The sequence below is a fragment of the Schistocerca nitens genome, chromosome 1 (genome assembly GCF_023898315.1).
Source record: "Schistocerca nitens isolate TAMUIC-IGC-003100 chromosome 1, iqSchNite1.1, whole genome shotgun sequence".
Taxonomy (NCBI): domain Eukaryota; kingdom Metazoa; phylum Arthropoda; class Insecta; order Orthoptera; family Acrididae; genus Schistocerca; species Schistocerca nitens.
Window position 1 is genome coordinate 1,173,820,245 of NC_064614.1, and position 24,528 is coordinate 1,173,844,772.

At 43.3% G+C, this 24,528-nt stretch overlaps 1 protein-coding gene across 8 annotated transcripts in view; it reads right to left on the reverse strand.

The window, feature by feature from the left end:
• The window catches only part of LOC126200108 (protein-tyrosine sulfotransferase-like), a 971,294-nt gene that overhangs the window by 649,490 nt on the left and 297,276 nt on the right, over positions 1–24,528 (reverse strand). The window lies entirely within an intron of this gene.

A 24,528-nucleotide genomic window follows, 5' to 3' on the forward strand; every position in this document is an offset into this window, starting at 1 on the left:
ATTTTCATTGCCCCACATAATTTCCATCACTCGCAACTGCCTTACGCCATCTTGGAACCAGCGCCTGTATACCCGCATGGCAAAATTCTGGACCAACCTGTTGGAGCCACTGTTTGGCAGTGTGCACAAGGTAGTCATTACCTTCAAACCTTGTTCCACGAAGAGAGTCTTTCAGTTTCCCAAGGAGATGATAGTCACATGGAGCCAGGGCAGGTGTGTAAGGCGGGTGTTTCAGTGTTGTCCACCCGAGTTTTATGATCACTTCCATGGTTTTTTGATTGACATGTGGCCGTGCACTGTCGTGCAACAGCAAAACATCCTGCTTTTGCCAATGTGGTCGAACACGACGCAGTCGAGATTGAAGTTTCTTCAGTGTTGTCACATATGCATCAGAATTTATGGTGGTTCCACTTGGCATGATGTCCACAATCAAGAGTCCTTCGGAATCGAAAAACACCGTAGCCATAACTTTTCCAACAGAAGGTGTGGTTTTGAATTTTTTTTTTCTTGGGTGAATTTGCATGATGCCACTCCACTGATTGCCTCTTCGTCTCTAGTGAAAAATGATGGAGCCGCGATTCATCACCTGTCAAAATTCTTCCAAGAAATTCATCTCCACCATTCTCGTACTGATCCAAAAGTTCGCTGCATACCGTTTCTCTTGTTTCTTTGTGAGCGACTGTCAACATCCTGGGAAGCTACCTGGTACAAACCTTTTTTAACGGCAACACTTTCAGTATTCTGCAAACATTTCCTTCCCTATCCCAACTTAGCGTGACAATTCGTTCACTGCGATGCGTCTGTCAGCAGTCACCAATTCGTTAACTCTCTGCACATTGGCTGGAGTGTGTGCAGTACGAGGCCTGCCGCTGCGACGACAATCCTCAATATTGCCGTGCCCGCTTTCATCACGTAACCAGCTTGCCGACCGAGTAACTGTAGTGCGATCGACAGCAGCATCTCCATACTCCTTTTTCAACATCTTGTGGATGTTTCCCACTGTCTCGTTTTCACAGCACAGGAATTCTATGATAGCACGTTGCCTCTGACGAACGTCAAGTGTAGCAGCCATCTTGAAGACATGCTGTGACGGCGCCACTCACGGGAACATGTTGAACTAAGTTTGAAAACAAGCGGGAAGGATGTATCTACACACTGTAAAACTTTCACACGTGCAGAATGAAAACTGCATTTTTACAAAAATAGTGTGCATTTCTTTTGGAGTGGCCCTCGTAGTATTGAGGAAGGTTGCAAGAAATATGAGCATCAGTAAAATGGGGACTTCCTCGTACAAAACCATTTCATTTGCCGGGATACGCATGTGATACTGACGTAACTGCAAGAACGCCAAGAGTAACGAATGTAGCGTTTACTGGTCTCTAAAGGGCTACTAGGAAGATGGATCTATTGAGAAACGGAGGGAATACCAATTATTTGCCATTAACTAAGAAAGATCCCAATCGACCCCATTCGTACAAATTGTTTCATATAGTTTTGATGTCATGCGTAGTTTCACTTGTCTTGTATCAGACGTAAACGGTAACAACAAAGCCAGCTCCGAAATCCTAAATCGAACATTGTCCGCCAAGAAGAGCTACCAGAAAACATCTGAAATCTAAATGGCTGCTCAGGAAAATTAATGTATGATTACGAGGTTTCAGTGAGGTCGGCGTTAACATCCGCTGCTGTAACCTGGGCACTAACGAAATTCGATAAAAATTAACTTGGTATATTGGAAAGAAAGATCTTGAGACAAATTCTTAAACTAGCGGAGGAAAATGATGTCTGGAGGAGGAGATTCGACTGTGAATTATATACAGGGTGAAAAGTATTTAAACCGACGAACTCTGGGAGGTTGTAGGGGACATCAAAACAAATATTCTTCTCTAATATATTTTTCTATGTGGAGTATTTAAACCGGTGGAGGAAGTATTACGATCTTCAGTTGTTAGAGGGCGTATTACGCTCTTCAGTTGTAGGCGACTGCTGTCCACCAGTGTAGTAGTGCATTGTCTCTGTTTACTAATGGAGCGATACACCTGGAGTGAGTACACTGATATGGTTGGTGCGTACTGCGTATCGCACCACAACGGACGAGCTGCACAGCGGGTTTATAAACAACAATATCCTAATCGCCTTATCTCGCACCAACGTCTGCGTGAGACCGGGTCATTTAGCAGATTACCTGGACAGGGACGCCGTCGCACGGTAAGAACGCTGCAATTTGAGGAAGCTGTCTTGGAGCATGTGGAGCGGGATCCTTCAATCAGCACTCGTGAAATTGCACGTAACATGGGGACGAATCAGACGAATGGAAGAACAGTCCTTCGAGAGCAATCGTTACGTCCATTTCACTTACAGCGTGTCCACAACCTGGAACCAGTTGATTATCCACCCAGAGCACAGTTTTCGCAGTGGTACATGGAACAGTGTGAAATGCATCCTACATTTCCATCCTCTGTGTTATTTACCGATGAAGCAACGTTCGGGCGTGATGAACTCTTCAACCTGCACAATTCGCATGTTTGGAGTGAGGATAACCCACATGCCACAGTTACTAGCGCCCATCAAGTGAGGTTCTTCGGCCGGCCGAAGTGGCCGTGCGGTTAAAGGCGCTGCAGTCTGGAACCGCAAGACCGCTACGGTCGCAGGTTCGAATCCTGCCTCGGGCATGGATGTTTGTGATGTCCTTAGGTTAGTTAGGTTTAACTAGTTCTAAGTTCTAGGGGACTAATGACCTCAGCAGTTGAGTCCCATAGTGCTCAGAGCCATTTTTTTGAGGTTCTTCGTTAGTGTGTGGGTCGGTGTTGTTGTGGACTGTTTAATTGGGCCGTATCTGCTACCTAGGCCATTAAACGGCAGGCACTATTACTATTTTCTCACCAGAGCATTGCCAGAATTACTGGAAGACGTCCCGCTCCCTACAAGACAAAGCATGTGGTACCAACATGACGGGACGCCGGCACATTTCAGTCGTCGTATGCGTTGATTCCTGGACCGACGGTTCCCAGAAACGTGGATTGGCAGAGGTGGTCCTGCACCATGGCCTGCTCGATCCCCAGATATGTCCCCTCTGGCCTTTTTCGTGTGTGGAGAGATGCGCAACCTTGTTTACGCAACTCCTGTTGCATCAGAAGATGATCTGGTTGCCCGGATAGTAGCAGCAGCAGGAACAATTCAGGATACTCCTAGGGTTTTTGCCCGTGTCAGACAGAACATGATCCGACGGTGTAGCCTTTGTTTACGTGTCAATGGAGGCATTTTTGAAAATCTAATGTAACTGAAATTGGGTTGCGTTAACGTGTTGTCTCTTGGTCATAAAAAAATGGAAAAGCGTTTGTTGGTTTAATTAATTTGCCGCCAGAGAAATCTTCTTCTATCGGTTTAAATACTCCTCATAGGAAAAAATGACATCAGAGAAAAATATTTGTTTTGATGTCCCCTACAACCTCCCAGAGTTCGTCGGTTTAAATACTTTTCACCCTGTAATCAGTGTAGTGACCCAGACATTGTCAGTTGCGTTACGATTGGGCGGAAGATGTACTGAGAACTAATGACAGAATGATGAAGATATTCAGCGTTGTGCGAGAAGGAACGAGGCCAAAGCTACCGTGGAAAGAAAGTGTGAGAGACGACATAAGAAAAATGGAAATGTACTCGTAGAAACTGGAGGAGTTCGGCACTGGAAAGAGTGGAATAATCTTCGGCAGAAGGCCAAGGCTCACAAAGGGCTGTCGTGCTTATGATTTTAGTGGTGGCGGTGGGTTGTGATGGTGGTGGTGATATAGACAACGGAAAAAAATCTTTCACGTGAAACGGGAAATAATCGGATCAAGTAAAGCACCAATGTCATCAACGCGAAGGTTGGTTTGAAAAGTGCAGTATAGGGATGGCGGTCATCAGTAAGACAACCGGTCTTCCACTATATCTGGTTTTTTTTCCAAGCCAGTATCTGAAATAACCGATTTTCTGTTTTATTCCTATTATTTCCTGTAATAATCAGAGAAATCGAAAAATATTGAAAAATTTGACTCAATCTTTTTCAAGACACATAGAATCAAAAATTTAATTAAATAGGCAAATAAAAACTTAGTCCATCTACTGTTGGCTGCTTTCCTCGAAAAGTTGGAAGTGGTTGAATACTACAAAAGAATCACCAATATTCTGCTGCTGATTCCAAGTTTTTGAAACTCTGCCCAAAAATCATGTTGTAATCGGGGATCATACCGCCATTTCCGAATTACGAATAGTCAGTAATGAAGGGTGAAAACTGAGGTTGAAGAACTATGTTTTTCGTGTTAATTTGTCTCTTTTCAAGGGCTACAAGCGGATAGACACAGGTGGCAGATTAGCTACGTTCTGGTTTTATACTATGAGTTAACTTTTGTTGAGTTTTTAATTTACTAGTGTTACCATAATTTCCTTCACCTTTCATTATTTCACAGTTATGGCACACAAATCCTTAATATTTTAAAGCAAATGAAGCACTGTACTTCACTGCTACGTCACATCGTAAAAACATTTCGCGCTGCAGTTATGTACAGTGCGGCTGGTCCCGGCGGAGCTTCGAGTCCTCCCTCGGGCATGGGTGTGTGTGTTTGTCCTTAGGAAAATTTAGGTTAAGTAGTGTGTAAGCTTAGGGACTCATGATCTTAGCAGTTAAGTCCCATAAGATTTCACACACAACAAAAACATTTCGAGACGAGGTTTGGTGCCATTCTGCAATAAAACATGTTTGTTGCCCGTTTCTGGTGGCATAGTTATTAAAATAGCGCTGATATCTTTTCCTATTTTCTATAATAACGCAATATTTCAAACCCATGCATATTTTTACGAATAAAGATAACGCCCTTTTTAAAAAGGTTTATTTTAAGACGAAAAAAATTTAGCACTGATTGTGCAGCTAACTGATATTTTGATTGTTTTTATTCGGTTGATAGAAAACATAAAAAAACACCTGTTAAAACCGAGGACAAACAAATACCGGTTATTCAGAACTAACATATCGGTATCGGTTACTTGTCGGTTTTTCCCAATCCCTGATGCAGTACTGTACTAGGACGCTCCTCTAGAAGGTTGTATGCCCTTGCCTTCCGAGATCTACAATTTATCGCGGAAAAAGCGATTAACGATAGAAAAAATTCTGTACTGACTAGAATTGAACCCCAGATCTGATACTTAGTCACTGAGCAACTGAACGATTGTACACTGTAATAAATAATGAGTGCGCTGTCACAAAAAAAATCTTCATTTTGAAGTTGGTATGAATATTATACTTCATATTTATACTTGTGTGTCCGACTGGCAATAGCAGGTTCTAATGAACGCAAAAACGACCTCACAGCGGTGTACAGTCCAGTATCGTCCTTGACCCAGCCTTGTCTCAACAAATACGGCGATCCAGCTCGCCGCAATCAAAGAGCGCAAATTTACTCTCGGGACTGAATACTTACCCTTCTAGCAGCTCATTCCCATCGACTTGAACACGCTGAATCACACTAAGCCGTAACTTGCCCCCCTTCTAACAGCCGTGTACCGCAAGTCTCTAAAGGAACGGAGGGTTCCGAATGATTGGAAGAGAGCACAGGTAGTCCCAGTCTTCAAGAAGGGTCGTCGAGCAGATGCGCAAAACTACAGACCTATATCTCTGACGTCGATCTGTTGTAGAATTTTAGAACATGTTTTTTGCTCGAGTATCATGTCGTTTTTGGAAACCCAGAATCTACTATGTAGGAATCAACATGGATTCCGGAAACAGCGATCGTGTGAGACCCAACTCGCTTTATTTGTTCATGAGACCCAGAAAATATTAGATACAGGCTCCCAGGCAGATTCCATTTTCCTTGACTTCCGGAAGGCGTTCGATACAGTTCCGTATTGTCGCCTGATAAACAAAGTAAGAGCCTACGGAATTTCAGACCAGCTGTGTGGCTGGATTGAAGAGTTTTTAGCAAACAGAACACAGCATGTTGTTATCAATGGAGAGACGTCTACAGACGTTAAAGTAACCTCTGCCGTGCCACAGGGGAGTGTTATGGGACCATTGCTTTTCACAATATATATATAAATGACCTAGTAGATAGTGTCGGAAGTTCCATGCGGCTTTTCGCGGATGATGCTGTAGTATACAGAGAAGTTGCAGCATTAGAAAATTGTAGCGAAATGCAGGAAGATCTGCAGCGGATAGGCACTTGGTGCAGGGAGTGGCAACTGTCCCTTAACATAGGCAAATGTAATGTATTGCGAATACATAGAAAGAAGGATCCTTTATTGTATGATTATATCATAGCGGAACAAACACTGGTAGCAGTTACTTCTGTAAAATATCTGGGAGTATGCGTGCGGAACGATTTGAAGTGGAATGATCATATAAAATTAATTGTTGGTAAGACGGGTACCAGGTTGAGATTCATTGGGAGAGTGCTTAGAAAATGTAGTCCATCAACAAAGGAGGTGGCTTACAAAACACTCGTTCGACCTATACTTGAGTATTGCTCATCAGTGTGGGATCCGTACCAGATCGGGTTGACGGAGGAGATAGAGAAGATCCAAAGAAGAGCGGCGCGTTTCGTCACAGGGTTATTTGGTAACCGTGATAGCGTTACGGAGATGTTTAATAAACTCAAGTGGCAGACTCTGCAAGAGAGGCGCTCTGCATCGCGGTGTAGCTATTCGCCAGGTTTCGACAGGGTGCGTTTCTGGATGAGGTATCGAATATATTGCTTCCCCCTACTTATACCTCCCGAGGAGATCACGAATGTAAAATTAGAGGCTTTCAGACAGTCGTTCTTCCCGCGAACCGTACGCGACTGGAACAGGAAAGGGAGGTAATGACAGTGGCACGTAAAGTGCCACACACCGTTGGGTGGCTTGCGGAGTATAAATGTAGATGTAGATGTAACCATTGCGTCACTTTGCTCGGTGATGCGCATTATGACGGTCTGGTTAATGGAACACGCGCTCCTAAGATTATAGTTCAACTGACTAAATTCGACGCTAGCAACCTTAGAAAATCGAGTAACACTCAAGCAGGCTACTATGGATACTGACTATCAGGAGTTACAGTCTGCCATCCTGTTTGCTTGAATTTATTTGTGCACTGTGGGTACAATGTTCAAATTCAGGCTATCTTACACCAAACTTGTGTACCATTCATACTCTGCTGAGACACACACACAGACTACGCAGATTTCTCATACTTTCTGTGCCGCCAACTACCTTTTACACACACAGAACTCATCGCAATATCGTTCCATCTTTAACAAGATAAACCACCAAAACGGCAGAAAACTGAACAACGTAATTACAGGTATATTAAATGTAGACAGGTAATGTAGTGCTTAAAACATTGCAACTGAGTTAGAAAGGAGCCAGGTTCCTATTACGTTCGATGCAATCAAATATTAACCAACTTCAGACGAATTGCAGAGAATTTTTTTCAGTATGGCCACGCTCTACAGAAGATAGGATAAGCTTTAACGATCATCTACACCTACATCTACATCGGCACTCCGCAAACCACTGTACACTGCCCCAGTCATTTCATTTCCTGTTCCAATTGAAACATCCCCTTAGAAAAATTATAAATGACTGTGCTTAAACTGACACACAATATTTTTAGCGCAACGCAATCTGACTTTCAAAAATCCCTAAAAAGAATGGCCCTGACTAACAATAACCTATACCTTTCATGAATCACTTACCTCACAAAAATCTTCGTTACTCGAACTACTGCAATACAGCGAGCGCCAACACTGCCAGCTAAATAAAAGATTCTAACTACTGAAGGCACTAACTACTGAAAGGCATAGTTAGCAAATTAAAGATTTTGATAGAGAACAAACAATGTATTTACCTTAATAGTGTTCAAAAGTCATAATATATATATCAGTTCATGACATCCAGTCTTACAAATTTACTGTCTCTGATGGACACAAGTCCACATCGTCCGCTCTCAAAATTCTGCCATCCCTCTCCCCACATCCACCACTGCTGGCGGCTCACCTCCAACTGCGCAACGCTACGCGCTGTTAACATCCAACCGCCCAACACTGCAATAACAAATTCCAACAATGCAAACCAGCCACAGACTGCACACAGCACAGTCAATGATTTTCATACAGAGCGCTACGTGACGTTACCAACATAAAAACCTAAACAGCCTACTTACACAATGAGCCCCAGTTTCTCGTATTCCTTACACGCAGTGTATGTTGGCGGCAGTAGAATCGTTCGGCATTCCAAATTCCAGTTCTCTAAATTTCCTAAATTTCTCGAAAGAAACGTCGCCTTCCCTCTACGGGTTGCCATTTGAGTTCCCGAAGAATCTCCGTAACGCTTGTGAGTTGTTCAGAGCTATCGGTAACATATCTAGCAGCCCGCCTGTGAAGTGCTTCGATATCTTACTTCAATCCGACCTGGTACGAATCCCGAACACTCCAGCAGTATTCAAGAATAGGTCGGCAAGAAGGTAACGAGATACGAAATAGAAGTACGAACTGGACAAAAATGTTGAAGGCAATGGGCCGTGACCCTGTGACCTTGTCAAAGGATCCATCTTAGATTCCGGAAAACGAAACATTTAAATTTGGGCGGCCGAACGAGCTTTTGAGCCGAATTCCTCCTTCTCCCCTCCCTCCCCCCCCCCCCCCTACTTCCTCCGCGATAGTCAGTCTTGCTCGGTCCTTGTTGTACGTTTATCAGAACTGAACTCAAGCTGCCGTCTGTACTCGTATGAAAGACATTCACAATCTACGAACAACCTGCTATTACGTTATCCCGCAATTACTTGCGACATGACTTTGAGTGCCTAAGAGACATGACGACATTCACTTCGGAACTAGTTGAAAACTAAAGAGTTTTTTGGTGGTCTAATAATGTCTTTCTGTGGAGCGTGAGCTAAAGGATATTTTACGTCGCAACGACAGTGGAGCGTAACAATAAAAGCTGATCTACATGGGTTCCCACTTCCTCTCACAATTTGAGATGTGCCTCAGAATTAGAGGGACACAAGAAACACTGGGGCTACGCCGGATGTGGTTAACGTTTCAGTAATATTTCAAAATACACAATTCATCGCGTTTCCTAACTCGGTCTCAGAATATCGCGTGCGGCTCGCTGTCTCTTCTAGTACTGGTGTTTAAAAATAACAGCACCCAAAAAAAGTTGCGTCAGCATTAAAAAAAACGATATAAGTGGTAACACAAAGAAATCAGTTTCTCTTCACATTCCAAAGTAAAGGTAATGAAACGTAATACAGCTTACTGCATATGCCATAGAACTGCAATGCGAAGAGTAAAATAAACATGTACACCACAGATAAACTAATGAGTGGAACGCTGATACACGATGCGGAAGCTATAACGCCACGCAAAATTCACATGCTTCCATTATAATAAGAAACACATACTGTGTGTGTGTGGAGGGGGGGGGGGGGGAAGGGGCAAGGAGGCGGTGGGAGGGAGAGAAAGAACGAAGAGAGAGAGAGAGAGAGAGAGAGCGACCGCGCGCGCGAGCTTGGAAAAAATAGATACGCCACACGCAATATATTTCAAAGCATCGACCTCTCGTGAACAGTTTAGTATATGCAGTGTGACAGATAATACCTGGACCGCCACAATATTTTGACACTAAACGAATAAAACTCATCTGTTCACGTAAAACCACAGGCAGCTAAATCCGATAAACGATTGGAATTTTAACAGGATGAACGTATATAAATAACGTTCAACAATTCTGTAAATTTGTCCACAGATATGGGACGTGGTGGGTCAAGCCAAATTAGAGTATGTTACGTAAATCTTTCCGGAACGACCCCGTTGTCAGCGGGGTTTTAAATATCACAGAAAATAGAAGCTTCTCGACATTAATGATAACGTGTGGAAAAAGAAATGGGGCACGTATGCTATGTTTTAGCTGTGATTTAGGACCTAGACTGGAATTTTTCCACGAGAGATCACCCGTATACAAATAGCTGAATAAGCAAAAGTCTAAAATAGCGTATTTGACATTGGGTGGCTGTATGTCACGACTATGGTGATACGGCACACTCTGGTGACTGAAAACAGTTACGGAAAATAAATGGGTCGCCGGTTCCTAAACCGCTTACTTACTAGCCAGTGCTAACTACTTCATATCCCATAGGTTCTGTGACATACAGTAATCAGTTCGCAAATGTTTTTTGGTTTTAACACAATCGTACAAAAACGTCAGGGAAAATGCTGAGATACTTTTATTAGTTAACTGAGCACAACGCGAGATCCGCATGGCATCATCACCGCGGCACGTCGCAGAATGTTATCAAGCATGACGACAGCTCGGCAGGACGTGGTCAGAACATGCCGACGCAGAAGCTGCCTCTCACTGACCTTAGATTCCTTTATCGAAATTCTTGTGGGCTTTTTTTCGTTGGGTTTAGTGAAGCAATGGAGATTGTGTTTTAGTCCTGAAGAGACGGTACACTTATTTCCCTGTCCTGTTATCAAATAAGATATAAATAACTGGATCGTTTCATTGCTGATGAGCGTAGTAGCCGCGGGGAAGTAGAAAAATAAGGGCGACCGTAAGTGCTTAGCGTTCGGTCAACTTCGTCGTTATTAGAGACGGAGTACTAGCTGAAAAGGATAAGTAAGGAGAACGTATTTCCCTGTGGTTCTTCCCAGGTACTCAAGTGTTGGTTGTATTTACTACGATGTTGAATTCACCTGTTTAGGACATTATGTGTGCTTAGCAAATACGTATACACATCTCGAATTTTATAATATTCATTAATTTTCCTTTCTTTACGCTGCACTGGGTCGTACCTTAAAATCGAGTGTCATGTAGAAAATGGGAATTAATTAATACCTAAAAATTGGTATTAGGTTAAGACACAGTTGTGTATGCTTAAAAAAATACCTCTGAACATAGATAAATGCTTAGGATGTATACCAGGCAGAGAGATGAACACAATAACGTCAGTTTCATTACACAGAAGTTTACGTCTCTACTTGGTATTACGAAATCATTGATGTTTGTCGACTAAGATCTACTGCAAGGTCATATGTAAAATCGCTAAGCGATTCTAACAAGGGAACCTCCCCATCGCACCCCCCTCAGATTTGGTTATAAGTTGGCACAGTGGATAGGCCTTGAAAAACTGAACACAGATCAATCGAGAAAACAGGAAGAAGTTGTGTGGAACTATGAAAAAAAAATAAGCAAAATATACATACTGAGTAGTCCATGGCAAGATAGGCAACTTCAACGACAGTATGAGCTCAGGAGCGCCGTGGTCCCGTGGTTAGCGTGAGCAGCTGCGGAGCGAGAGGTCCTTGGTTCAAGTCTTCCCTCGAGTGAAAAGTTTAATTTTTTATTTTCTGACAATTATTATCTGACAAACTCTTATGTTTTCATTACTTTTTGGGAGTGATTATCACATACACAAGAAAACCTAAATCAGGCAAGGTAGAAGAATCTTTTTACCCATTCGCCAAGTGTGCAAGCTAGGTGGGTCGACAACGTATTCCTGTCATGTGATGCACATGTCGTCACCAGTGTCGTATAGAATATATCAGACGTGTTTTCCTGTGGAGGAATCGGTTGACCTATGACCTTGCGATCAAATGTTTTCGGTTCCCACTGGAGAAGCACGTCCTTTCGTCTACTAATCGCACCGTTTTGCGGTGCGGTCGCAAAACACAGACACTAAACTTATTACAGTGAACAGAGACGTCAATGAACGAACGGACAGATCATAACTTCGCGAAAATAAAAAAATTAAAATTTTCACTCGAGGGAAGACTGGAACAAAGGACCCCTCGTTCCGCAGCTGCTCACTCTAACCACGGGACCACATCGCTCCTGTGCTCACACGGTCCTCGATGTTGACTATCTTGCGCATGGACTACTCAGTTTGTATATTTTGTTTATTTTTTTCATAGTTCCACACAACTTCTTACTGTTTTCTCGATTGATCTGTGTTCAGTTTTTCAAGGCCTATCCACTGTGGCAACATATAACTAAATCTGAGGGGGGTGCGATGGGGAGGTTCCCTTGTAAGGCTTCCATTCCGTCCCTTGCTGACCAGTCTGGTGTGGCTGTTGAAGACAGCGAAATGAAAGCGGAAGTTTTAAATTTCATGTTCCTGAAATCGTTCACACAGGAGAATCGTACAAACATATCGTTCGACCATCAGACAGACGCCACTACGGAGGACATAGTAATAAGCATCCCTGGCGTAGAGAAACAACTGAAAGATCTGAAAGCAAATAAATCATCAGGTCCGGATGGAATCCCAATTTGGTTTTAAAAAGATTCGTCCACAGCATTGGCCCCTTACCTAGCCTGCACTTATCGTGAATATCTGCCCAGCACTAAGTCCCAATCGACTGGAAAAAAAAAAGCGCAGGTGACTCCAGAATATAATAAGGTTAAAAGAACGGGTCCGCAAACTTACAGATCAATATCCTAAACTTAGGTTTGCTGCAGAATCCTTGAACATATTCTCAGTTCTTGAAACTGAGAAACGTATGTACACGAACCAGAATGGTTTCAGAAAGCATCGTTCGTGCAAAATGCATTTTTCAGCCCTTAGCACTGGCTTATCATAATGCCCAAATAGTGGTACGATCTTCGATTGCACCATGATTTTTAAGCAGAGTTTAAAAAATTAGAATCAATAGGAAATTACTGGTGATTTTTGTAGTATTCAATCATTTATCGCCGGCCGAAGTGGCCGTGCGGTTAAAGGCGCTGCAGTCTGGAACCGCGAGACCGCTACGGTCGCAGGTTCGAATCCTGCCTCGGACATGGATGTTTGTGATGTCCTTAGGTTAGTTAGGTTTAACTAGTTCTAAGTTCTAGGGGACTAATGACCTCAGCAGTTGAGTCCCATAGTGCTCAGAGCCATTTGAACCAATCATTTATCACTCTTCGAGCAAAGCAGCGAATTGTGATGGAGTAAGTTTTCTTTTCTTTGCCTATTTAATTTAATATTTTGATTCTTTACATCTTGTGACTGAGGGAGTCAATTTTTTTTAATCTTGTCTTTGATTTCTGCGTTTATTACAGGAAATAATAAGAACAAAGAAACTGGAACTCAGTTATTTCATAAATCAGTTATTTTGATCGGTTTTAACAGTTAGGTTAAACTGCGACTGAAAAAAAGACATAACCAAAAACCGGTTGTTTCAGAGAGAACCGTCCTGTCTACCGTTCAGCTTTCCCGCACCACACATTAAAGGCGCGTCTGAAATTTCCTGTAGCAAGTAACGCTCCTTCCTCGACAACAAGTCGTAAACTGTACACAGCAGTGAACATCGCGGAAACATCACACACGACTGTATTCTGGTTTTCAGGGTAGCACACCGGTGACGTCGATGCGGCAGGGAGTTGTTGGTTACGAAACACAAGCACTTTACAAACACGAGCCTCCCGTGCAGTTTTCACCCAGGGCCACGTGTCGCCTGAAGTAATTATTTGCGACGACTGCTTCCTTATCGCAAAATACAGTTTACGCCCAAGTACTGTCTGTCATTTTTACCTCAAAGGTATCAAACGTCCTCCATATTCAAGTTCTGTAAACAAACCCGTAAACCTCCACTTGTCAATTCTTTACATACTCTAACTCTTATGTACAAAACAGCTCCACATTACGTTTAAAGTTATTTGGGAGACGATGAAAAACTATTTTTTCAAGTATATCAATGTTTATGACATATCTCCTAAACAACGAGTCGTACAGTGATAAAACTTTGCAGGTTCATTTAGCGGTATAAGTGGACACTGTACGCACAATGCGTTGTGAAGAGAGTTAGTGGCGATGAAGTAATAAACTAAAACGTCATCCTTGATGGTGTATTTTTACATTACCAGCGAAAATGTAGTAAGCGATAAATGTCTTCGTTTTATTACTCTTATTTTGAAAAGACTTGAAGCTACGTTCAAAGTTTTTTGGAAGTCGCTAAGAGCACCGATTCTGAAGTACTGGACGAATATATTCTGCGTAATTTGAGTGCCGTGACTTATGCTATCTCGAGACAAACACAATTTCTAACTTTAGTACTTGACTAATTGTGTTAAATCTTTAGTTCATTATTACACGTTTTGACGAGTAGATCACGAAATCGATTTAAATTTTTAAATTCGGTCAGTAATTACATGAAATACTGAAAATGAAATGTTTGGAAGCCACTAGTGTGCAGCCAGAAATTGGGACTGGGTGACCATTTTAACCAGTTAGTAAATATACAGGGTGTTACAAAAAGGTACGGCCAAACTTTGAGGAAATAGTCCTCACACACAAATGAAGAAAAGATGTTATGTGGACATGTGTCCGGAAACGCTTAATTTCCATGTTAGAGCTCATTTTAGTTTCGTCCACCCACGCTCAATGGAGCACGTTATCATGATTTCATACGGGATACTCTACCTGTGCTGCTAGAACATGTGCCTTTACAAGTACGACACAACATGTGGTTCATGCACGATGGAGCTCCTGCACATTTCAGTCGAAGTGTTCATACGCTTCTCAACAACAGATTCGGTGACCGATGGATTGGTAGAGGCGGACCAATTCCATGGCCTCCACGCTCTCCTGACCTCAACCCTCTTGACTTTCATTTATGGGGGCATTTGGAAGCTCTTGTCTACGCAACCCCGGTACCAAATGTAGAGACTCTTCGTGCTCGTATTGTGGACGGCTGTGATACAATACGCCATTCTCCAGGGCTGCATCAGCGCATCAGGGATTCCATGCGACGGAGGGTGGATGCATGCATCCTCGCTAACGGAGGACATTTTGAACATTTCCTGTAACAAAGTGTTTGAAGTCACGCTCGTACGTTCTGTTGCTGTGTGTTTCCATTCCATAATTAATGTGATTTGAAGAGAAGTAATAAAATGAGCTCTAACATGGAAAGTAAGCGTTTCCGGACCCAAGTCCACATAACATATTTTCTTTCTTTGTGTGTGAGGAATGTTTCCTGAAAGTTTGGCCGTACCTTTTTGTAACACCCTGTATATGCTTTAGAATGAAAAACTACGAAAGTAAACAAAAAGGGGCATTTGTTAACTATCAGATGACGTCCTCGACTGTGTGTATGTGAAGTAAATACTTATCAATGAGCACTTTTATTCTCAGATTGAGTTACTCTGTGAGTTGATATACCCACATCATTGGTATAATAGTACATGATCAATGAAGAGTCATCAATGAGCCTTCTGTCACTCGTAACACCGTTGATCAAAAAGTGGGATACAGTCATGAAAGAAGCTGTACCAACAAACAAAAGACTGACGGCAATATTGCGATTTACCACGAGCTAAAAGGCCTCAAATGTGGATCTATATACCTATGGTATATGCACATATTGACTTATGTACCTCATCTCATCGTACCCCACATTAATAAACGCCTTGTATTTTTTCAGTTCTGTATCTGGTTCTGGGAGAATTAATCTCTTTAAGAACGTCTTGTAACTTTGAGTCAAGGCAACTGCTTTGAAATAATTTTTTTAAGAGCAACGTGTGCAACAACATCATTTTTAGTGCGATAGGGTTCTGTTTTAATACCCATGGGCTACTTTTCTTATACAGTACTGTGTGTGAAAATGGCAAAACCCGGGAGGAGTGGTCTGGATCACTCCAAAATCGAAGAGTGTGTAGAGCCATGGAACCATAAATAATAAGCGATTAAGACTGCACAGAGATGGTGTGCACCTGCGCCATGCAGCGCCCTCTTGAGTGACGGGGCAGGTCAGGGATACATCACGCACAGTTGCTGCAGAATTGTCAAACGACGTGGAAACGCGCAAGAAAGTGCCGGTATGCCTCGTCAAAGGGCGCAATATCAGCATTTGAGTGAGTTCGAACGAGACAGAGAATGACTGCTCACCAGCACACGGGTTTGTGGTGCCGTGATGCGTATGTGGAACCAGTGGATTCAAGAGGGTCCTACATAGCAATAACACTGTGCTAACAAAAAGCAAGAGCACTGCACTAAACACCTAGGTAAACAAGTTATGATCACACTTTCTACGACCAAAAAATGACGCACCGTGAATGAGACTGAAATCCGTAGATGTACGAATTATTACTTCAGAAAAAATGGATGATATATTCAAGACATCTACATCTACGTGATTACTCTGCTACTCACAATAAAGTGCCTGGCAGAGGGTTCAATGAACCACCTTCAAGCTGTCTCTCTACTCGAATGAGATTTTCACTCTGCAGCGGAGTGTGCGCTGATATGAAACTTCCTGGCAGATTAAAACTGTGTGCCCGACCGAGTTCGAGTCTCGGTCGGGCACACAGTTTTAATCTGCCAGGAAGTTTCTGTCTCTCTACTGTTCCACTCTCGAACGATACGCGGAAAAACGAGCACTTAAATTTTTCTGTGCGAGCCCTGATTTCTATTATTTTATCGTGATGATCATTTCTCCCTATGTAGGTGGGTGCCAACAGAATATTTTCGCAATCGGAGGAGAAAACTGGCGATTGAAATTTCATGAGAAGATCCCGTCGCAACGAAAAACGCCTTTGTTTTAATGATTGCCACTCCAATTCACGTATCATGTCTGTGACACTATCTCCCCTATTTCGCGATAATACAAAACGAGTTGTCCTTCTTTGTACTTTTCCGATGTCATCCGTCAGTCCCATCTGACGCGGATCCCACACCGCACAGCAATACTCCAGAATAGGGCGGACAAGTGTGGTGTAAGCAGTCTCTTTAGTAGACCTGTTGCACCTTCCAAGTGTTCTGCCAATGAATCGCAGTCTTTGTTTGCTCTACCCACAATATTATCTATGTTATCGTTCAAATTTACGTTATTTGTAATTGTAATCCCTAAGTATTTAGTTGAATTTACAGCCGTCATACTTGTGTGACATATCGCGTAATCGAAATTTAGCTGATTTCTTTTAGTACTCATGTGAATAACTTCACACTTTTCTTTATTCAGGGTCAATTGCCACTTTTCGCACCATACAGATATCTTATCTAAATCATTTTGCAAGTCGTTTTGATCGTCTGATGACTTTACAAGGCGGTAAATGGCAGCATCACAAAGAGCTAGTTGTGTTTCACAAGAACGATATTTTCTGAAACGTTGTTGACTATGTGTCAGTAAATCGTTTTTGCGAGGTACTTCATAATGTTCGAATATAGTATATGTTCCAAAATCCTACTGCAAATCGACGTTAGTGATATAGGACTGTAATTCAGCGGATTACTCCTACTTCCCTTTTTGGGTATTTGTGTGACTTGGGCAATTTTCCAGTATTTAGGTACTGATCTTTCTGTGAGCGAGTGGTTGTATATAATTGCTAAATATGGAGCTATTTTATCAGCATACTCTGAGAGGAACCTGACTGGTATACAATCAGCACCGGAGGCCTTGCCTTTATTAAGTGATTTAATCTGCTTCGTTACTCGGAGGATATCTACTTCTATGTTTCTCATCTTGGCAGTTGTTCTTGACTGGAATTCAGAATATTTACTTCGTCTTCTTTGGTGAAGGAGTTTCGGAAAACCGCGACTTCACCGTTGTTATCGCGCAGTGTCTTTGGGTTTTCTGCCAGATTTCGAGAGAGAATTTCGTTGTGGAAATTATTAAAAGCATCTCCCATTGAAGTACGCGTCATAGTTGGAACTTCTGTAAAACTTTGCCGAGACAAAGAGCTCCACAAATTGAGCAAGTGGATAACGCGCTGGTCCAGCTCTAGCCCTTATGCAAGCAGACTGAAAGAGATGTTGGATGTCCTCCTGAGGGATACCGTACCAAATTTTGGCCAACTGGAGCGTTGGATCGTCAAAATCCGGAGCTGGTTGGAGGACCCTGCCCATAATGCTCCAAACGTTCTCAATTGGGGAGAGATCCGGCGACACTGCTGACCAAGGTAGGGTTTGGCAAGCACGAAGACAAGCAATAGAAACTCTCGCCGTGTGCGGGCGGGCATTATCTTGCTCAAATGTAAGCCCACAGTGGCTTGCCATGAAGGGCAACAAAACGGGGCGTAGAATATCATCGACGTACCGTTGCGCTGTAAGAGGCCACGGGTGACAACCAAAGGGGCGCTGCTATGAAATGGAATGGCACCCCAGACTATTCACTGCTGGCTGTAGGGCCGGGTGGCGGGTAACAGTCAGCACGGTATCCCAAGTTGTATGGTGCGCCTCCAGACGCGTCTTCGCTAGTCGTCAGGGTCCAATTCGAAACGGGACTCATTACTGAAGACATTCTACTCCACTCAACGAAGTTCCAGGCCGAAAACGTTTCTGGAGACTCCCCAGAGAGCGGTGGGGTACCAATCTGGCTATCGGCCGCCGTACGGCCCGACAAGGAGCAATGGCATGGGGTGCCGCTTCAGCTTTGGTTGTCATGCGCGGTGCCCTTACAGCACAGCGGTACGTCGACGATATTCTACGCCACGTATTGTTGCCCTCCATGGCAAGACATCCTGGGCTTACACTTCAGTAAGATAATGTCCAACCGTACATGGCGAGAGTTTGTACTGCTTGTCTTCGGGCTCATCAAACCCTACTTTGGCTATTGAGATCGCCGAATCTCTCCCCAGTTGAGAATGTTTGGAGTATTATGGGCAGGAGCCTCTAACCAGCTTCGGATTTTGACGAAAAAAATGGTTCAAATGGCACTGAGCACTATGGGATTTAACATCTGAGGTCATCAATCCCCTAGAACCTAGAACTACTTAAACCTATGTAACCTAAGGACATCACACACATCCATGCCCGAGGCAGGATTCGAACCTGCGACCGACGCAGTGACGCGGTTCCGGACTGAGGCGCCAGGAACCGCTCAGCCACAGCGGCCGGCCTAAAACTGTATCCCCTGCACCAACTATACAGCGCGATTTTGAGGATCTAACGTGCCAATTGTACAGAATGATATCCCTCGGTAGGACTCCACCAATTCTATCAATCAATGCCAAGCCAAATAACTGCTTACGTAAGGGCCAGTGGTAGACCAAAGCGTTACTGAGCTGTTCAATTTGTGAAGATCTTTCTACTGAATAAATTATTTAATGTTTCTGAAATTTTAATCATTTGTTTGTCTGTAAATGTACATCACATCTACCGATTTTTCCTTGGTGCGTCTTTTTTTTCTCTCGTAGAGTGTATTAAAACATTTCATACAGAGCTGATCCAGAAAATAAGTACCGTTTGCTCGTACCTCCCGTGCATCTGACTGCACGATTATCGCGCATGCGCAGTTACTTTCTTCAACACGAGAACGAAGTAGCCTAGCCATATTGTTTCATTCCGTTAACGTTGTCAGTAATCGTGTTTAAAACAATCTATCGGCACGCCAGCTCTGAATTAAGAGCCATTATGATGTTTTTGAATGCGAGACATGTTCGAGCTTGTGAGATGTACGGTCATATAATGGAAACCTAATGGGGAAAACGCGATGAGTGAAGCTATGGTGGGAATGTGGGCTACAGTGTGTAACGAGGGAACAGAAAATACTTGAATGGTGAGAACAGTGGCAATTGACCCTAAATAACGAAAAGTATGAGGTCATCCACATGAATGCTAAAAGGAACTCGTTAAACTTCGGTTACACGATAAATCAGTCTAATCTAATACCTAGGTATCACAATTACGAACAACTTAAATTGGAAGGAACACATAGAAAATGTTGTGGGGAAGGCTAACCAAAGACTGCGTTTTATTGGCAGGACACTTAGAAAATGTAACAGACCTACTAAGGAGACTGCTAACACTACGCTTGTCCGTCCTCTTTTAGAATAATGCTGCGCGGTGTGGGATCCTTACCAGATAGGACTGACGGAGTACATCGAAAAGGTTCAAAGAAAGGCAGCACGTTTTGTATTATCGCGGAAAAAGGGAGAGAGTGTCACAGAAATGATACAGCATTTGGGCTGGAAATCATTAAAAGAAAGGCCTTTTTCGTTGCGACGGAATCTTCTCACGAAATTCCAATCACCAACTTTCTCCTCCGAATCCGAAAATATTTTTTTGACACCGACCTACATAGGGAGGAACGATCACCACGATAAAATAAGGGAAATCAGAGCTCGTACGGAAAGGTATAGGTGTTCATTCTTTCCGCGCGCTATACGACATCGCAATAATAGACAATTGTGAAGGTGGTTCGACGAACCCTCTGCCAGGCACTTAAATGTGATTTGCAGAGTATCCATGTAGATGTAGAAAATTTCCACGACGACGATGGCAGGGAGACTCGTTGTTGATCACCAAAGAATTGGTGCGACAAACAAATTCGTTCCAACAGGCAATTTGTGATTTGTCAATGCATTTTCAAAACATTTCAGTGACTGAACATTTGCACTAAAAATGGGCGCGTTAGGTACTGAAAACACTAAATGACGTTCAAAAACAGAAACGCATGAGAGCGTTTTTGCAGCGTTATGTGACGGAAGAAAATGATTTTTAAAAGGATTCTCACAGGCGATGAAACATGGATTTGTTACGAGACACCTGGAACGAAACGACGATCACTGGAATGTTGGCTTACTGGTTTCCCGAAACCCAAGAGCCGGCCGGTGTGGCCGAGCGGTTCTAGGCGCTGCAGTCTGGAACCGCGCGACCGCTACGGTCGCAGGTTCAAAACCTGCCTCGGGCATGGATGAGTGTGATGTCCTTAGGTTAGTTAGGTTTAAGTAGTTCTAAGTTCTAGGGGACTGATGACCTCAGAAGTTAAGTCCCATAGTGCTCAGAGCCCTTTGAACCATTTTTGAAACCCAAGAAAGCGAAGTCACCTCTTCCTCCAAGAAAAGTCGTGTGCGCCATGTTTGGGACTGTCACGGAATGTTGCTAGTGGACTAGATGGGACGGAGCACAACAATCAACGTTACAGCTTACTGTGAGACACTGAAGAAGTTACGGCGCGCGATGCACAACAAAAAGCGTGGGTTACTGACTTGCGGTATTGTGATCGCGCATGACGACACGCGACCGCATAGCGCATGTGTAACGAAGAGGCTGCTCGACTCATTTCGCTGGGAACAATTCCGTCACCCTTCTTACAATCCTTATCTAGATCCATACGACTTCCAGTTTGTTTTCCCACCACAAGAGATTTCTTCCCGGTCAGCGCAATTTGCAAGCGATGATAAGTCAAAGTAAACGTCCAAAGCTGGATCACGTCATTGGCAGCCGAATTCTACGTAGCGGGTATGTTAAAATTAGTCCCAAGGTACGACATATGCCTTCATTCGCATGTTGAATATGTAGAAAAGAAGTTCAAGCTGTACGGATTTATGTGTAATAAAATACAAATGAAAATAAATTACTAATATTTTTAATACCCAAACGGTCCTCACTTACTGAATCAGCTTCGTATATTTTATTGCCTGAGATCTGGTAGTCAAGGAAGGCAGGCAGGATTCGGTTACGATCGTGGACGGGGCCACAATCAGTTACTATTGGTTGGCTTTTCTTTTAATCACACACAATTTATTTAAAAATCAACAACAAATAAAAATAATGGCAATAATTTAAGAATTGTTTCACGGCTGAAGGCCTTAATGGCAATAAATTAAGAATTGTTTAACTTGTTACAACTTACAAATGATAGTTATTAAAATATTGAAAACAAATCACCAAGGTCTTAAGGTTTACTGCTAAAATACATTTGCCACATAAGAATTTTAAGACAAGTACCGACAGCCACGGCCAAAGGCCTTCAACGTCAAGAATGGCAATTATTAAAAAAATTTAACAAACATACTGTCCAACAGCAATGCAACAGCAAAAGGTAATTTAAAAGACAGGCAACTGATCACCAAACAGGTGAGACAAATGATGGTAACTTGGTAATACAATAATAAAATAATAACACAATAATAAAACACAAGGGCCAGTCACAGACGGTGCTCCAGGAATCGACATCTGATTAGATCAGGCCAAAAACACTTTCGCGAGCAATGAGATAGACAGCCAAGAGTGCATTCACATCACAAGATGGTAACTCAGACTATTGGCAGTCTAACGAATGACTAATGATAATCTGCTGAAGCTACCTAACGTCCGATAACCAATGCAACGATGGAACAACACGCCAAGGCCGGAACCGGCGGTCAGCACTAAGTCCTCAGAATGCTGTGTTTAGAGCGTCCGAAAGGAGAAAGAAACCACTACTACCAGAGCAGAAGAAACACCAACGGACCTACAAATCAAGGAAACTGTCAAAACTACACGCCCTACCGGACAGCAGCAGCAAGGCGAGGAAACGTACACTGCCGTTACATACACTAACCTCCAGGGCAGGTCACTGGGGCGTTAGCGGCCACCAGGCAGGAAAAACACCGCTGGTTGAACTTAACAAACTGTAACGCATAGAATGCAGCAATTAGTAACAAGCAGTGAAGGAAAGCTAATCAGATCCGCCTTCCCCAAGCAGTCCACTCGCTGCTCTTCGTCTCGGCGACACTGCGAGCAGCAACAGGAAGCCAAGTCACTGGAGAACGCGAGATTTCACAATGGTGGAGGTTTCAGTGCTAGGATTAAATCCACTCAACTTAAAGCTTGTTGGCCCGCATCTCGTGGTCGTGCGGTAGCGTTCTCGCTTCCCACGCCCGGGTTCCCGGGTTCGATTCCCGGCGGGGTCAGGAATTTTCTCTGCCTCGTGATGGCTGGGTGTTGTGTGCTGTCCTTAGGTTAGTTAGGTTTAAGTAGTTCTAAGTTCTAGGGGACTGATGACCTTAGATGTTAAGTCCCATAGTGCTCAGAGCCATTTGAACCATTTTTAAAGCTTGTTGGATCCGGTTGACGACTAGGTCGTGTACCCTCGCGACCACAGCCCTTCCATCCGGCAGACTTCAAAGCTCACCTAGACTGTGCAATTTTAATTTCTATATTCGGTTCGAGTACATTCTAGAAGTATCCACAAATGGCAAGAATCATTGTACTGGAATGTTCTGTAGATGTATGTATTCTGGCCGAAGGCAGTTCGCTCCACGCTCTAGTATGAGCAAGTGCTGAATAAACCTTCGTTAAGTGAAGTTAGTGTTCGTCATTAATCTAATTACACCTTGTTCTACGTGACAGGAATCACTCACGCTTTTTAGCAGTCGCTTAGGATTGTTACTGCTTCTCTACTAACAACACAGTACTCCCCACTACCTTCTACGCAGGTGGGTCCAGCTCTCGTGATAACTAGCAATCATTTCCGCATTACATAGATGTCCCGGGAAACTTTTGATGAGATAGTGTACACAAACGATCTGAAGGACTTCATGAGCAGCAGTCTGCGATTGTTTGCTGATGACGTTGTAGTGTATAGAGAAGAGTCGTCGTTGAGTGAATGTAGAATGATACAGATTGGTTTACACAGAATTTCTCTTTGGTGTGATGATTAGCAGTTTGCTCTAAATGTATGAAATGTACGTTAATGCAGATGAGTAGGAAAAACAATTCTGTAATGTTCGAATGCAGTATTTGTGGTGTGCTGGTTGACAGAGTTCCGTCTATTGAGTATCTAGGCCTAACGTTGGAAAGCGATATGAAATGGAACGACGACGCAAAGTCGGTAGCAGCTCGACTTCGTTTTATTGAGAGAATTTTGGGAATTTGCAGCCCATCCATAAAGGAGACGGTGTATAGTAGGGTATTGCGAATCATTCTTAAGTACTGCTCGAGAGATTGGGATCCCCACTGCCGGATTAAAGAAAGATATCGAAGGAATTCAGAGGTGTGTTGTTAAATTTGTTGCTGGTAGGTTCGGTAAGCACGCCACTATTACGGAAATGCCCGGTGAATTCAAACGGAATTCCTTGGAGGGGAGTCGCGTTCTTTACATAACACAATCGAGAACGTCTAGAGCATCGGCACTGACGATTGAGGACCGCGAAGACGAGGTAAGAAGAATCTGGGCTCGTACAGAGGCATATAGACGGGATTTTTGTGCCTCGCTCCGTTTGCGAGTGAAACAGGAAAGATAATGACTAGTGGTTGTGCAAGGTAGCCTCCGCCATGCACCGTATGGTGACCTGCGGAGTATGTATGTACAGGCAGGAGCATAGGGAACGGATGTTCTTTAAGCCGCTAGTGTCAGCGACAGGTGGGGGTACTGACCTTGAGTGACCACTGGCAGACAGCTCAGACCTGCAGTTTCAGTCGCTATGGAGCATTGGAGCGCAGAGCGTCGAGTGGTCGCGGTCGAGCAGTTCTTTACAAACAATGATTCCGTCGTTACGGTTGAACGTCTTTTCCCTCGAAAACTTTACGTCGGACGTTGACAGGCAGTCCCAGATTTTAATACTGTTCTCGGATGGGTTGCAGCGTTTAGAAGTACTGGAACTCTGATAAAAATATATACATACATTACTAGCCATTAAAATTGCCACACGAAAGAAATGCAAATGATAAACGGGTATTCATTGGACAAATATATTATACTAGAACTGACATGTGATTACATTTTCACGCAATTCGGGTGCATAGATCCTGAAAAAACAGTACCCAGAACAACCACCTCTGGCCGTAATAACGGCCTTGAAACTCCTGGGCATTGAGTCAAACAGAGCTTCGATGGC